Consider the following 18,294-nt stretch of genomic DNA (forward strand, 5'->3'; position numbering starts at 1 on the left):
TGGGAGAGATTATGTAAACTGTTAAAAACGGTTTGTCGAAATGGCCTTGTGATGAAGGGACGAGGGATGGGAGTAGATATGTCACAGTAAAGCAAAACCTGTGTTCCTGGTATTGGGATCTGTCGAAGTTTCAGGCTGGAATCAGACTGCATGTGACGTATTAACTCTTCATCTTTGCTCTGTGAGTCTGCTAATGCCTGATAGTCCAATGGAACGGCAATCGTCTCAATTCTGGAGAGGGTGTCAGCTACCACATTACCTTGTCCAGAGATGTGGCGGATGTCCGTTGAATACTGCCCAATGTATTCCAAGTGACGAAATTGGCGGGGAGAGCATTTGTCAGCTTTTTGCTTAAATGCAAAAGTGAGTGGTTTGTGATCTGTGAAAATGGTAAACTGCCTACCTTCTAACATATGTTTGAAGTACTTTACTGATAAATATATTGCTGTCAACTCTCTGTCGTAGGCACTGTAATTTTGTTCAGCAGAGGTTAATTTTTTTGAGAAAAAGGCCAACGGCTGCCAGCTATCACCTATCTTTTGCTGCAACGCACACCCCACAGTATGGGCGGAAGAATCGCAGAAAATGGCCAATTGAGCATCTGGTACAGGGTGAGACAGCATCACAGCTTTACTAAGGCTTTGCTTGCAAGCCTCAAATGCTTCATTACTTGCCGTGGTCCAGTTGACAGGTGAATTTCCCTTCACATTAGCCTTCAGGAGTTCGTTTAGTAAGCTTTGATGCTCCGCCGTGTTAGGCAAAAACCTTCGATAAAAATTTATCATGCCAATAAACCTCCTTAGTTCCTTAACTGTTTTAGGTTTAGGATATGAGTTGATGACTCTAACCTTTTCTGGCAAAGGTTTGATACCTTCTCCAGATACTTCATACCCTAGAAAGTTAACGACTGATGTTCCTAGAACACACTTACTTGGGTTAATGAGGATCCCATAAGTAGAAAAACGGTCAAAGAGCTGTTTTAAGTGTAATACGTGTTGTTCTTCTGACTCTGAAGCTACTAGGATATCGTCGATGTAAGCGTAGCAGAAGTCTAAGCCCCTAAGTACGCCATCTATAAAGCGTTGAAACGTTTGAGCAGCATTGCATAGTCCAAATGACATGTAAGGGAATTCGAACAGGCCAAAAGGTGTGGTAATTGCTGTCTTGTGGACATCCTCAGCAGCAACTGGAATCTGGTGATAAGCCTTAACAAGATCTAAGGTGGTGAATATTGTCTTACCATGAAGTTGGTGAGAGAAATCTTGAATATGGGGAACAGGGTACCGATCAGGGATAGTTCTAGCATTCAAAGCCCTGTAATCTCCACATGGCCTCCACTCATCGCCTTTTTTGGGAACCATGTGAAGGGGAGAAGACCAGCAACTAGAAGAGGGTCTAGCTATACCTAGTTGAACCATGGATTCAAATTCTTTTTTGGCGAGTTTAAATTTATCCGGTGCCAGGCGGCGGGGTTTACTGAACACCGGAGGTCCTGGTGTTGTCTCAATATGATGTTCTGTGTCATGTTTGGAAGTACAATCAGGTTTACCTGAAGGTCTGGTGAGGTTTGGGTATTCATGAAGTAATTGAGAGAAAACTGTCTGTTGACAAGACTTAATAGTTTTAACACTACTCACTAAATGAACTGAAGGAGGTTGACCTTTGGAAAAAAACGAAGTTGACTGGTCAACTAAACATTGACGTCGTACATCAACAAGCAGATCATAATAGTGTAGAAAGTCTACCCCTATTATTGGTTTGGATACATCGGCTACGATGAAACGCCAAACAAATGAGCGGCGTAGACCAAAGTCCAAAGGCAAAGATACAAGACCATACGTCGTAATCTCAGTATTATTAGCTGCATATAGAGTATAGTCAGTCTTAGGTCTTTTTTTATCTAACATATTACGAGGGTAGACACATACATCAGCTCCCGTGTCAACTAGAAATTGTTGTTTGGTTACCTTATCGGTGACAAATAGGCGACGGGAACATGTGAGGTCGGAGTCGCTTGTCGCCATTAGAGACTCCCTGGGTCGTTTCCCGATCTGCTTCCTTTGAATCTGCAAGGGTCGGTGCACTTCGCTGCTGCGTCGCCGAACCGCCAGTGATACCAACAAACGTCATGGCGATCAAATCGATTCTTGGAGCATTGCCATGATCGTCTACGAGGATATGTGTCTGATGTCTTGTGGAATTTTGGACGTCTCATGTCTTCTTTGATTCCTGCTATTTCTTGTTGAAATTTTTCTGTTACTTCTCTAATATTTGATGTCAACGTGGTTGTAAAGCGTTCCATCATTTCTTCCATCGGGGTTGATAAGGACGCCTCCGATACTTGATGGTGAGGACTGACTTCATGGACAGCATCCGCAAGCTCCGCCAGTGTATCGAGGTCCGCAGCCTTTTGTGTTACCAAGATGGCTTGTGTTGCTGAAGGAAGACGGCTAAGCCATTGAAACTTCAGTAGTGGATCAGGTATCATGGTTCCGGCTAGAGTACGCATGTGCCTCAGGAACTGTGATGGTTTCCGATCACCTAACTCTTCTCGTTCCAAAAGTTGCTTCGTCTTCTGTTCCTGGGTCAAGGTAAACCGTTTTATAAGTTCTTTTTTTAATTTGTTGTACTTTTCTTCTGCTGGAGGGTTGGTGAGGATATCCCTCACTTCCGCTGCGTATTTCGCATCTAGGTTACCGCAGACGTAATAGAACTTAGTTTCGTCGACCGTGATCCCCGCTAGAGAAAACTGGGTTTCGATTTGTGCAAACCACAATTCTGGATCTGAGTGCCAGAAAGGAGGGATCTTGACTTGAATTCTGTGTACTGATTGTTCTCCGTTTGACATTTCGGATCGCGTCGGGGTCACCAATTGAAGTTGTGAACTCACAAATGCTAGACAAGAGTAAAAATACGTGTATTTAGTAAAAGTTTAAGTGAACAATAATAATTGAATGAATTAGTAAACAAATAAATATCATCTGTTAAAATAAAGATTTATATACAGGTAAGTAGTCGTCAGGCACTACAGTGGGGACAAAGTTTCCAATTAAATATTTAGATTACCCCATGTTAATCTTATTTTGTTATCTAGATTAACTCCAATTTTGATGGCCTGTGGGGCAAAGCCCGAGGATTTTTATTACATGAATTGGTGAAAGGGGGCGTCTACACAAAAAATACTTTATTTTGACACGTCGTTTGTAAAAATCCGCCCATTATTAACGGAGGAGTAGTATTTAGTAGAAATCGCCTTCATGTATTATATATAAGGATACTAACTTTAAATTGAAGCTATAACCTGAAAAATGCTATGAGTTTTTTTTTTAATTTTGAAGAAAATAACTATTAGTCTTTGTAGTGTTGCGAAAAGTAACGTTCAAGTTAAAGTGGGTCTATACATATTCTTGACCATTTAAAGTGCTCGATAAATCTCGCACTTCAAACATGGTCTCAAATACGTAATGACTCACTTTATACTCTTACTACTATTTTTACCATTTTTTAACCTACCTTTAAGTAACTTATTTGACATATAAGTGAACTTCGCTATATGCATATTATTTTGTTAGAAATTACTTAAAATGTTAACCTTTATAACTTTTTTTGTGGAGCTTATTAGTTTTTATTTGGTAAAAACCTCAAAACAATAAACCTTGTGGGAAGATCTGTCCAAAGACCTCAAAAGCACTAATTATAATCTTCTACTTTTATCAATAACACCTCTCTAACTTGCAGTGTTTAGTTGTACTTTAGTTATGAAAAACAATATGGAGGAAATTTATTTCATTTTCTACATACTTAGTCTAAGTTTGGGTTGTAAATTAATTTATGTCCAACCGATTTACTATAAAAATGTATTTTCTGTGTTTTAATTATATTAGGCTTACCTTAATTAAATAATATAGACGTACCTACCAAGCAAACATGCTCCTATCAGACTTTTAATTAAAAAACCAAAGTTTATTTCAAAGTCTTCGCTGACCGCTGGAGCTATGATTGCCCAAACATACTCCGCTGAGATAATGCTGTGGATGGCGTAGGAGACGGGACGAAGGAACAAAAAGTTGATCCACACGTAAATAAAGCTCGGTGTATGTCCAAAGAAAGGATGGAAGTCTTTGAATGCTTCGTGAATGTAGATGTATTGACTTCCACTCTTCGGAACTACTGAGCACAACTCAGCAAACGGCAGGACAGCTGAAATAAACATTTTTTTAACTTCTTGATCAGCTTTGTACGTGTTATTAAATTTCCTGAAAGTACAAAAATACGTCAAATAACACTTGTAATAATATATTTATTCTTATACTGTTTACTCACAGGACGGTAAATAAATACATATGAAAGATGGCAAGTGGTGATTGATTTCAAATGGTCTGATGATTATTGGAGTGTTGAAATCAATCACCACTTACTATCTTTTATATGTATTTAACGTCTTGTGAGTAAACAGTATGAGTGTAAATATATTATTACAAGTGCTGCTTGACATATTTTTGTACTTTCAGACATTATATTTGTTATGCTCAACTTAAAAACACAGACTAAAATGAATTAAACTATGTACTATTTCATATTATATGATTCCATGATAATACGAACTAAGAAATTACAAAATAACTCAATATTTAAGAACGTAAATTCATTTTCATGAATGTTAGCCTCCGCATTGCATAAATACAGAGAATTGGTGAATTCCCAGTAAGCCAAATGCTAACTTACAATAAACTAATAGGATTCCATACTCACTCATAAGTGAAATAACCCCACAAAAGCACCACATGACTACGCTCATTCCGACCGAACCGCATTCTTCCAAAATTTGTCCAGGACTTGAAAATATCCCCACTCCTGTAATACAATCTATATTAGTAAATTGTACCATTCCAGTGGCCATTTTTATGGTATGGTATCCATAATCCAATGAGTTAGAACCTTGGGCTTTAATTGCCATGTAAAGGTAGATTCGTGGTAGAAAGGTAGAGTCGTGGTTAGGTGTTCAGCTCGTGTACGCGAGATAAATAAAGTTTTAATTCCCTGAGGAAGCGGGACGTTATCTTTGGTCCTGCAAAACGTCGGAGTAAATCCAAGGACGATTTTTTATGTGCGTGTATGTGTGTGTTGTGTGTCTTCGTTGTGTTACATTTTGACGAGTCCTGGATTAACAAATTAAGGTGAGTGAAGCCCACAAGCTGATTAATACAGTAAAGGTATATTATTTTACATCACATTAATTTACATATGTTTTGGGTTCATATATTTCTTATCTCTATGCACGAAAGTAGATCATTTATGCACAGCTGATCTTCACAAAAATAATAATTTTCCAATCTTCCAAAACATATGATTTTGCTTGCCCAAAACAAGTGAATTGGACGGTTTTAGGGGAAGAAATCTATCCCCTCCACTCTATCCTTTAAAATAATAGCTCAACAACTGATTAACCAACATATATTGAGTACAAAATAGTGGTGGGGGAACTTCCTCTCAAACCGCCTGTGAACCGAGTATGACAGACGATTTAAAATTAATTGCAAAAAAAGTTACATAAAAACTTAAATTAAAATTCCCAAAATGAGTGATTATTTGCATTTTTATGAAAAGTATCATTCACTACCGTACTTGTAAAATACCCCCGCCGCAGCAAACCTGCCGTCTAAGCGAATTTCCATTTGGCCGAATTGATTTTTAATTGATCTATTTAAATAACATTAGGTTTAACGAGTACCTAGGTTTGCTGCTACAAGGAAACTAATAAAGTAGTGTGTTTTTAGTAAAATATTGATAGCTTACTATAAAATAAATAAATTTGCCAAGTTTGATAAAAATATATCCATAAACAAGCAAACTACAACATTTTACAATATTCTCCATAAGATTAACATGGGAATTTTAAATTTACCATTTTTTTAGTTTTCTCCATAATCATTAACCGTACAAAAACACTTTGATATACTGAATTGTTTGTTTTTTTAAGCTCTTTAAGAAGGTTTAGAGAAAAATTGGGAAATTTTGTGTTTTGAGGGTAAGAAGTGAGAAAAACCAATTTTTACCCCATAAAACCCCCCATAAAACCCTGTTCCCATGGTCCGATCATGCTGGATCGCGAACTCATTCAAGTTTATCCCGCCTCACACCTTCAAACCAAATTTTATCAAAATCGGATAAAAATTACTCAAGTTATCGTGTTCACGGACACATATATATATATATATATATATAAATCTATATAATAATCTATATATAATCTATATAAATCTATATATATATATATATATATATATATATATATACATATATAAAAATTTGAACGAATGGTGTTTTTGGCCTCTGGGGACATTAAAATGAAAAAGTAAATCGGTCCCGGGCTTAAGTCTTACCATGAGACCTACGGTAATAGCTACTTCCCTATAGGGAAATTCGCTAAAAGCACCTTTTTGGGGCTCGATAGTAATTTTCCAAGAAAGGTAAAAATGGGTCACTTTCGGGACTAGTAGTGAAATATACCAATCATTTTAAGTTTTCTCACCTTATGCTGGCGCATCTTTCATTAGTACTAACTTTTTTTAATCTACAGCGGTACCCATCATACCACCCTAGCTAGTAAATATATGTTGCAAAGCAGGATTATTAAAAGAAAAAAATATAGGCCAACTTTTTGATAAAAACAAATTATGTTTTTTTTTTTTTTTTAATTAGTAGGTATACATGTATTAACTTCAGTTGGTACTTACCAATAACATAGTTAAGAATGAAATTTACGGAACTGAAAAAAGACAATTCTCTCTCAAAATAAACAGGACTTTCCTCATGTTTGAATAGAGTTTGTACTCTAGGCTTGTGAACTCCTGGAAGAAATTCCGTAGAAACTGTTTTCAAAGGCTTAGGCTGTGTGTGGTTGTCCATCATAGTGTTAGACTTTTATATGCTTGAAATAGGGTAGTATATTTGTTAAAACTTCTTATGTTGATTAAGAACTAAAACTTTTTAATCCTCCTGATCACAAACTCATGTTTTAAGGAAGTACCTACTTAAATACCTACTTGAATTGATAATGTATTTGAAATAAATTATCATTGTATTTGATTTTTTTTAGTTCTATGAACATTGGACATTCCATAACTTGAATGTGTGACAATAAATTATAAAGTTAATTTCTGTTCTAAAATTTATAATGCTCTTCTAGAATTTGAATGCAAAAGAATGTTTCAAAGTAAATTAAATTTTACAACAATACTCTTATATCCCAATGAGAATCCTAGCTTGAAAAAATTGTATTAATACTTGAGTATTCACTTGGAAAAAAGAATTACAGTATAAGAAGTCATGTAAGATATTAAAAAATAAAAAAAAACTCTGCCTGAAATTATTCGTTAGTACTGCACATCAGAAAAAAAACCTCAATACATCAGACATGAAAAAGAATCAGTTTCGACCACTTCTCATATGAGCTGCACTCTCAACATTGGATCTCAAGGATACAAGCAAAAGTTGACATTGTTGCTGACATTTGTTACTGTTTACTTTGAGCGAATAAGAGCTTGGCAAATACAAAGGTTCACAGCTATCAATCAAAAGGGCTGAATACATTTGTTTGCTCAACACGTTTGCTAGCGATCGCCACATGCAACGCTGCAGTCTGTCATGGACCGAGGTATACATAAAATCTTACAGACCGGTGTGTCACTTGGTTAACAGTACATTGCAGACCACGGGCCAGTGATGCAGCAAGGTCAAACACAGTTTTGCCAACTATCATATGTCACTAATCATCATATCCACAGACCAAGTGAAGCACAAATGCGACAGACATCTCTATGTAGACCACTGCAGAGAATCCAAGGCCTTCAAATAGAAGGGTCGCAAATATGCGACGATCAGTCTATTTTAATGTGACCAGCTGTCGCATATATGCGCCGCAGTCTATGGGAAGAAACCAACTGAATGGAAAATTAAGTACTATTGCGGCAGTGAACATGTTAACATGAGTTTTACAATTTCAATATATTTGTTTCTTCATTTCTCTGAATTTAGCTTTAAAGCAGATCGTTTTCAATAGTTTTTCTTACTACTTAATTGTTTAACTAATTTAACACAATTAAATTACAATTGTTGGTTACAAGTTATATCAATGATCTTTTATACACCTTGGTTTGGTTATACCTTTGAATTTTATAATTAACTGAGTTAACAAATTTGTACAAGATAAAATAAAGTTTTTACGTGTACAAATTACGATTTACGATTTGGTATGAATAAACCCGATATTTAACATGATTAAAGAATCTTCAGACAGTCCAAAAATGTCATAAGCACAACATTTTCTTCACATAAGTTGCTGAAAAGAATTTTAATTCTTTAGCTGCATTATTGATAACATTTTCTTATCCAACCCCAAAACCTACCAATAAACAAGCAAATAATATATTTCATTTCCTCCAGACCCCGTAGCAAAAAATTTTAGGAAACTCACATAAGATTTTATTTTGTTCAGTGTACAATCTTATTTTAAGTACAGTTTCATTGATTTAATCTAATCTACACCTTAATCAAATGTTACTATAAATTAAATTCACTCTACAAAAAACAATTAACTAACTAAACGTTTTATGGAGTTCCATACTATTGCCACTCCACGTAGTAAGAGCCAAGGGGAGCCTTGCAGGACATTTTCTCAAGGGAAGCAAACTGGTATCTTGCTCCAGGGGCTAGGGAAATAGCCCTCCTCCTTTTTATGTTTTAAAAAATGTATTAAGTATTTTATAAAACCCTTCATAGCTCAATTTTATTTTTGGTTTTGTGTTTTAAGGGGTGCAATAAGCCACCTTCCCCCCCCCCCCTGTAGGCACTCATGGTAAGGGGCACAGATTTCATTTTTTTGCCTTGGGCACAAAAAACTTATTCTGACTTGTAGTTATTCCAGTTTGTTGTAAGAATCATCAACAAAGTTTGAAAAATGATAAAACATAAATTTTATTTAATAAGGTCCTACAATGATGCTGAATACTGTAGGCTGTTGACTTACTAATTAGCCTACTGGTAACAGAACACATTTTATTTGACAAAAGGTGTAGCTGATTTCTTGCTTTACTGAGAAGGAGGAACAACATCCAACCACTTTTCCAGATTTTTCGTGATTTTAGCTGAAATAAGAGATATCAATAAGTATAAATCATCAATTATTGTGGCTTTTTTACTAGACATACTATAGTAAAATTCCGTACATTGGGTTTTCTACAACTTTTTTTGTCGCAGCTAACTAAAGTCGGGACCACATAAGTTTGCAGTTGAGGGAGGAGCCTATTTACCATATGGTTTTGAATGAACCAATGAGAACGGTGCGGTGTTGCCAAATCTAATAATACCAGCTGATTTGAAAATATTGCTTTGTATATTTTAATTAGTGTTGTCATTGGTGATGTAGCAACGTCTCAGTAGCCTTGTCTTGTGATTGGCTGCCACCAACTGCAAACTTATGTGGTCCCGACTGTACTTAATTTTTTTCATAACACCCTCTTCTATATTTTTTTTTATTTTCAAACTTGATAGCTGATTTTTAAAAGTTAAACACCTAATTTGATTATAATAAAACAAGTTTTTGATTGATAAATAATTAATTTTGATTTTTTTTTAGGTTTACTTTCATTACTGCTTTTTATAACACACTTTTGAGCCACCACATGACTCATATTGTAAGAGTTGAGAGAATAAGTTTGTTTCTCTGTTAAAATATATACTGCAGCAGTTACAAAACTGGTTTACCAAAACTATAAACCCTCTTTATATTTTCCTCCTGGTTCCCTGGTAATTGTATTTCTAATTCCTTACTGTATGATTTAGAAACAATGGTCCAACCTTTAGTTAATCATTGGCAAAATCAGATAAAATAATTTACTATGATTACCTATTATTTATGTTCACCAAAAAAAAAATGAGTGAGCTTCACATGAACGAAAGAAGACCTAGAAGGTGGATTGACGAGATGAGACAAGAAGTTGAAGAGGAGTGCAGTGTCAGTAAGTGGAGGAAAAGGAATTGTGGAGGGACAGAAGAAGATGTAACACCCAGACCAGGAGATAGCCGGAACAGGAGAGGATATGTATGTTATTGTTGAATTAATACAATTTCTTGCACAAAATTTATCTCACCTAGGCCCCAAATACGCTTTTTCTTGAACACAAAAAAATATTGCACGAGTATTCCGACGACCAAACCAACGATTATGTGAATGAAGGCTGTGAAGCGTTGGGTGACAAAGGAAGCGGCAACAAGGAGCCAAGAAATCACCATGACAGTCCACGGAATCACAAGAGGAACCTATCAACAGATAATGTCACGTAAAACAGGGTCAGCAAAAGTCCCAGAACGGATTGATTAACCTGAACTATCCAAATAATATGAAGAAATAAATGGTATCAGCAATCTGACACATACTTTTTCCCATTTAGCTTGTTAAAAACCATTGGGTAAGCGGTAGGAGTAGACTAACTATGATTTTATAAGGAGATTCACAAAAGTTGCAATAACTTTCTAACCATAGTTTTTACAGGACCATAACAAACTAATTTTAATCAAAACAGTTTTTTTTTTAATTGATTTTTTATTTTCGTTTTTTTATGGAAAATAACATAAGTTACAATAACTTTTGAGCCCTAATTTTTACAGGAATGGGACTTCTACCTTTTTGTTCACAATTTAAAGGGCTAAAAAATACTAAATGATTACCAAAATCGTTCGGGCCATTTTGAATAAAATTGGATTTTTCCGTTATTTTATGGGTTTTTATGGGAAAATCACCATTAAGAATCAAAATTAAAAAAAAAATGCCTAGAGATACCATGGATTAGTGCATACAAGACAAATTTAATCAAAATCTGACTACAGGTGTGGTCTGTAGCTCTGTACACATCCACACACAGAAATATCACTTTGAAAACCACTTTTTTGGGTCCAGGGGGGCCCAAAACGGATCCACTCAAAACTCAAACTCGAAATTTTTTATGAAAACAATACTTTTTCCATATACTATGGTGTAGGGGGAGAAAGTAAAAATGTGTTGTATGTTCTTAAATAACAAATATAAAAAAATTGTTACGCTGGTCCATAGACGAATGGTCTAGTTTTAGCTTACAAAAGCACAGACAAGTAAGATACAGAGGAAACAAGCTTATGGGACAACCGTGCGTTTAGCTTTGGTATGTTGGGGCGGAATTGTACTATCGAACAAGGAAGAGCACTAATGTCGATGGCAACATAGCAGATTTGTACAGCATTTGTAGCATATGGGGCATTCCTACCCCCGCTGTAGTAAGTGAAGGTGAGGGGAGAAAGAAGAGCGGATCGGGACGGCGAATAGATGCTCTAGACACCAGTGACTGGTGCTAGATACGACTTAAGTGCACCATTAAAATTTATCCTCTCTTTCTTACTTCGCTGTGACAAGTCTGGTTAACAATTGAATGACGTGTCTATAATTTTACGATATTTGGAAAGTAGCCTACGTACCTTAGGAATATTCACAACCAAATTTATTATCATTTAGTTCCTAGTCATCTACACCTTTATTATATTTATTGGAATTTTGCACTTGATTAAAATAATTCTTGCTCTAGTTAGTAAATAATTTAATAATATGATACAAGAACATCTATACCAAAGTAACTGTATGTAATCAATGCTGTGTTTTCTTTTATTTTTGACTCTTACTTTGAAAGGACGATGTGCGTCTGGCTTTTTAACCCGTAGGATCATCAGAGCTGCCATTGTGAAGCCGTAAAATACCCATAGGACAAAGGAATAGGCATTCACCAAGTTTTCTGTCTTCTTCCCGATCAGGAAAAACACCATTGAAAGTGTAACCTAAGTTAAATAACAAAGTTAGTAATAGCTTTGACTATTGATACAACTAGACATTCCATCTTCAACTTACCATCTCCATCTTAAAGTTGTAGCTAGTTTATGAATCAAAACCGTCGTAGTTGATGTGAGCCACAGATTGTGTTGATCATTTTTAAGTCAAACTGATGGGACAACTTTAATGTGAGCTATCAACTATATTAGCAACAAAAATAAGGTAGTCAAATAGAATTTTAGGTAGTAGCGCATTCTGGGACTAGCACTGTTCTTTTCTGATAAAAAATTGGCAACATCTGGTCCATATGGGATAACTGTTTTGTCAAAAACAACTCAAAAAACATTACACATGGAACTTACAAAAAAGATAACACAAAATTTGCAAAATTTCTAAAAGGGTGTGAAAATTTTTAAATCAATGTAAGTTTTACTGGTTATCAAATTTCTTTCCAAACATAGCTGCGTCATCTAGAAAAAATCTCTAGAATTATTTAAAAATATTTCTTTACCTTACATAATAATTGGAGGCATGTTGTCTTGTCGTTACTGTGATATTTTCGACAACGTTTTGGCTTGATGTTTTCATTAATTTTTTAATGGCTCAAAATAATAATAAACAATAATAAATTTGATCTAAATATACTATATTAGCTTTCCTCTCAAATTTACACAATTTTAGTCACACAAAATCCCTTACTATTTCTGGAACTGTCATACTATTTACAATAACAATACTCATAAAAATGGTGTTTGGAATAGTTGATCAGAAACAAACATTGTACAAATTTAAGGGATTCCTCATTAAAATAGATTATTTTGAGCAACAAAAAATATATTTTTACCTGGAAAATGACTGCAGGTGTTGGAGTTAGTCTGGTCTTATGAATGTAGCACAGAAACTGTAGCATGTGACCTTCTTTCGCCGCTGCATAACCCAATCTGAACAATAATTGAATTGATTAGGATGAGTATATATACATAACAATTATTGTACCACTTCCACCCTTATAGATTCGTCATCCACTGGTGTAGAAACTCACAAAACACACAAAAATAAGATCTTACTAATATTATAAGTGAGAAAGTTTGGATAGATGGATGTTTGTGACAAGTAAACGCGAAAAATACTGGTCGGACTGGGCTGAAATTTGGTGTGATTATATAGCTCACATTTCCGATTAACATATAGACGCATTCTTATCTCAAAAATCCTTTCGGGCTCCGCCCCAGTGGCTCTGGAGTTTCCCATGTTAACCTTATGAGTATTCATATTTAAAAGGAATACAAGAATTTTGTCAGCTGTTTCAACTACACATAATTATTTCTTTTTTCATTTATGACAACATCTAATTTGAACCAACTAGCAACAAAAGGCTGTAGAAAACGAGAATTTCACTTTTTTATTGTTTAGGTGCAGTGTAGAACATTATGGCTATGGTGCTATACTATAGCATACCATAATTAATAGAACCAAATTTTCTTAAACCGTGTTCTCTCCCATTGCAAACGCAAAGCATGAGTATAACCACGATAGGCATTTTATACTCATGCCAACCCGTACAAAGGGCGGGTACTCTGCTAGTCCTTTTATATGTAGACTTATCTATGGTAAAAGTGGATTTATATATGATACATGAGTGTTTTGATGTTCTTATATTTCTTTCTTTTCACTAAATACTGTATATTTTTTTACCAAAATGAAGCAATTTTTGGTGAATTAGTACTAGTCCTCTGTTACAAAAACTAAAGAGTATTAGCCCATATGTTATTAAGGATACCAACAGAGAAGTAAGGTACAGAGGAAACTTGCTTATGGAACAACCGTGCACTTAGTATGTTGTGTCGGAAATATTGAAATACTTGTGATCAAGAGCAAGGAAGAGCTTGAGCGTCAAGCGCTCTGTGGAAATTCCTATCTCACAGGGTCTTCCAGAAAACTTTTATTTACATACTAAATTTCATATTTCTCTTTGTGTATAACTAAACTATTAGACTTACCTCGCGGAATAAAAGATATTGGCCAAATTCCCTCCAACCGTGCTTAGCGACACACAGACTGATACAAAGAACGCCACTCTTGGACCAAACAGTTTATCAGTAAATATCTGTAATTATTCACAACATTATAAGATATATTTTTTCATCATTCTGTCCAGAAAACAGTAGTTTTTGTTCTACAAATCGTCCGAGAAATCATTGTTTTCGGGTAACTTCAAATAGGGAACAGAAAAAAACACATGGTAAATTTTTGGTTCACTAACCTGAAATTTGTATCAGTACATAATGGAAAGGCTGCTAACCACATGAAATTTTAAGTTATGTTTATAAACAACAGAATAATGTAAAGATTAATGACGAATTTGTATAACCTCAAATTATGTGGTCTAATTTTAACGATTAGAAGGTTATTTCCACAGTATGATGAAAATAGCTGTTCATCAGACGGAGCAAAACAGTGTCTTTTTGGTAGGCCTACTTAATCGCATTTGCGCACCACTTTTGCGTATAAGAGCCACTTTTGCTTCTAGTGATGAAAACTACTACTAAGGTTTTTTGAAGTTATTGAAAATTAATACTTTATTCATAAAACCAGGAATGAGAATAGTTACTGGAGTGAGAAGTACTTCGTGTATTTTAATGACTGTATGGATTTAGTGGAGAGAATTTACAAAACTGAAAAAAATTCTTCTCCATGAAAGATCTATAATTTTTTCATAGCTCCAGGCAAGCTTGATTCACCAGTTTATTATTATATTTTCAATATCAAATAAGCCAATGGAGTTTGACGAAATTTGAACACACGCCTCCTTCAGAACAGGAGTCTAACGTTCTACTACCGGACACCTAAAATTTTTCGGCTTGTTGAGGAGGTATAGTTAAAGAATAGCTTAAGATATTCATAAAAATTATGTATGAAAACTACTTTTATTCTATGAAATAATTAAAGGTACCTATTGGGAAATTATAAGGATATTAACATCAATATGTACTGAATTTCTCAAATTTGTGTATTAAAAATCCAATCTGTTGTAGAAAAGCAGACCTTGGAGCTTTGACTATCATTTGCCATGGAGCATAATTACAGGAATTATTTTCCCGAAAATTTTGCTTTACCAGCTTAGTTGACTGTAAACCTCATTACCATATTGTAACAAGAGCCTACAACCACAACATGTGATCTCAAACAATTTTACAAGTGTCCACCTTAAAATTTCCTAGTCCTAGAAGTAAAGCCGCGTTTAAATGAGGTCAGTTGATGGGTAGGTTACTTACCTCAGGTAACATGAAATGCATCAGGCCTGCTACACTGGCTTCGTGTAAACGCGGCTTTATGGATATTATCATGACCTCATACAAGGCTGCGGCAAGACAAAAGTGGCAACACTGCGCTCTCTTCTGCTGAAACAGCTGTTTGCACTTATGTGGAGCTTCTGTGCAATGTTTATGTTTAAACGTTTGTTATTATTGCTAAGGCAACAGGCCGGCTGGTCCTATGTTGATGCACATCAACGCTGCAGCCTTGTATTGGAGGCTATGTAACGGTATACTATATAAAGTGTACAAAGTATTATTTTTCTTGTCTGTGGTTTACCCACCTGAGCAACTGCATTACTTGACACAATTTCCGTAGGGGTCAGGACACTCAGAAAAGAAAGGTTCAGGAAAAAGTAAGAAGCTGATATTATTACATGACCCGTAATAAGACTTCTTAGAACTGTTCTGAAAATAATAACTCATTAATAAACAAAAACAAGTTCTCAAGCACACTACAAACAATATTGTTAACCTAGATATTATAATAACAATAAATTACCTATCAGGATTCTCAATCTCTTCTAAAGCTCCTGTTATTGTAGCCCTGTAACAGAAAAGAGCCAAAACTGTTTATTAATTATCAAACTAAAAGTATAAATGGTTCAATATATTGCCTCAAAATAGTTCTTCAGTTGCTTTTGCTATTTTCTTATATCTATCTGTTAAACTAATGGCAAATATACAAATAATATATATGGCAAATATATATGGCAAATATGGCCATATTAGGCGTGTGTGGTACTACCAACCAAATATAAGTAATTGAAAATATCTGTATATATTGAACTTACGCGCCGTCATATGCATAAAGCCCAGTATACAGCACAAACGGTAAATTGGCCAGCTCCAATGTAGTATTCTGAAACCCCATGTCAACTTCTATGGCTTGTTCTGGAACAGATAAGGTAACCATTCAAAAATATCATTGATCATGGTTTGTTCAGATTACAACTGTAACGATACTACGGCCATTTTGGCCTTAAGATACTTTTGTATTGCATGCATAGAATTTGCCTGAAAAATGTTTCCCCAATTGTAATAATAAATAAGACAAACTTCATTTATAAAAGCCAATTTCCTTATTTAACTGTAAAATAAACTATAACATGCCTAGACTTGAATTTTCACACTGTAATTGAGGCTATTGGGAAAAATTAATAAAGAATGACAAGATTTTGCACAGCAAAAAAGTTCAAATATAGTTATTATTGAACCTGACAAACAAAATCATTTTTGCAACCGAGCAGATTCGCAAAAATTGATTTCGATAATCATCTGTCTTGAAAAACAAGTGTATTGAGTTTTGTTAATAAATTGAAATTAGTCTGTTGCAAAAATAGTCTTGCAAAAATCTATCAATCCAATAAGTAGAATTATTGTTTACTATGTTTACCATTATATTTGTCTAAGTCTTAGTTAAGAGGGTTCCACCCGCCGACTGGTTACCACGTAAACATGGTCCTACAAAAAAGAACCTCGTGGCATTTGTTAAAGTGTTTATCGAGTTGAAATAAACTGTAAAATATTCACAAAGATCCAAACTATGCCCTGGATGAACTGAAACTTCGTAATTGTTTATTTAAGTATTTACAAAATCATTTTGAAAATTCGTAAATTAGTCTTTTTTACATGTTAGTACCTGGGGACCGAGCTTTGCTCAGGTAAAATCATTAGTTTAATATGAAAGCAGTCTTAGTATTGCAGATACATTAATCCATTCCCAAACTCCACACTGCTCGCCTTTACTACTTCGTTCACCACTTCCTACGTCGTGGGTCTGTTTCCTTCCCTTCCTATAGCATTTTAAGATTGCAGATACCTTAATCCAATCGTCATAAACTGTTCCCGCACTCCGGACTGCTCTCCTTTACTACTTCCTTCACCACTTCCTACGTCGCAGACCTGTTTCCCTCCCTTTCCATAGCATTTTAGGATTGCAGATACCTTAATCCAATCGTCATAAACAGTTTCCGAACTCCGGACTGCTCGCCTTTACTACTTCCTTCACCACTTCCTACGTCGCGGACCTTTTTCCCTCCCTTCTCATAGCATTTTAAGATTGCAGAAACCTTAATTTGATCGTCATAAACAGATCCCACACTCCAGACTACTTGCTTTGACTACTTCCTTCACCACTTCCTACGTCGCGGCCCTGTTTACCTCCCTCCCCATATCATTTTAAGATTTCAGATACCTTAATCTAATCTTCAAAAGCAGTTCCCAACTCCGGACTACTCGCCTGGACTACTTCCTTCACCACTTCCTACGTCGGGAACTTGTTACCCCCCTCCTCATAGCATTTTAAGATTGCAAATATCTCAAATTAATCGTCATAAACAGTTCACACACTCCAGACTACTCGCATTTACTAAATCCTTCACCACTTCCTACGTCGCGGACCTGTTTCCCTCCCATCCCATAGAATTTAAGATTGCAGATACCTTAATCTTATCTTCAAAAACAGTGCCCACACTCCGGACGACTCACCTTCACAACTTCCTTCGCCACTTCCTATGTCGCGGACCTGTTTCACTCCCTTCCCATATCATTTTAAGATTGCATATACCTTAATCTAATTGTCATAAACAGTTCCTACACTCCGGACTACTCGCCTTGACTACTTCCTTCACCACTTCCTACGTCACGGACCTGTTTCCCTCCCTTTACATTGCATTTTAAAATTTCAGATACCGTAATCTAATCGTCATAAACAGATCCCACACTTTACACTGCTACCCTTGACTACTATGTATCGAGTTCAGTTTAATCTTTGCTTAATAGTAACAACTGATTTTTTCCTTTTGTACTGTATTTTGTTTTGCTAGTATACTGTGGATAGAGAACTTCTGCGCATGCGCAAGCTGAGGGGCCCGTGGGTACAGAACGTCACGTTATGTCTTAAAATGTAAACAAAATGACAACAATGGCGGAATGTTTTCTCATAAGGCCCATGTTAAATTTTCAAAAGTTTGTACTCATATTATGGCGAAAATTGATTTTTCCTGGCTATACCACTGGTCTAGAACTTAGTTATTCTGTAAATATAAACGATTTTGTTAGGGCCGATTCCCAGATCGAGTTGACAAGTATTCAAACTTTACTCGTATTATATAAAGGATTTTA

Source organism: Macrosteles quadrilineatus, unplaced genomic scaffold, assembly GCF_028750875.1.
Source record: "Macrosteles quadrilineatus isolate MER2022 unplaced genomic scaffold, UCM_ALF_1.0 Scaffold_5__1_contigs__length_97177068, whole genome shotgun sequence".
Lineage (NCBI taxonomy): Eukaryota > Metazoa > Arthropoda > Insecta > Hemiptera > Cicadellidae > Macrosteles > Macrosteles quadrilineatus.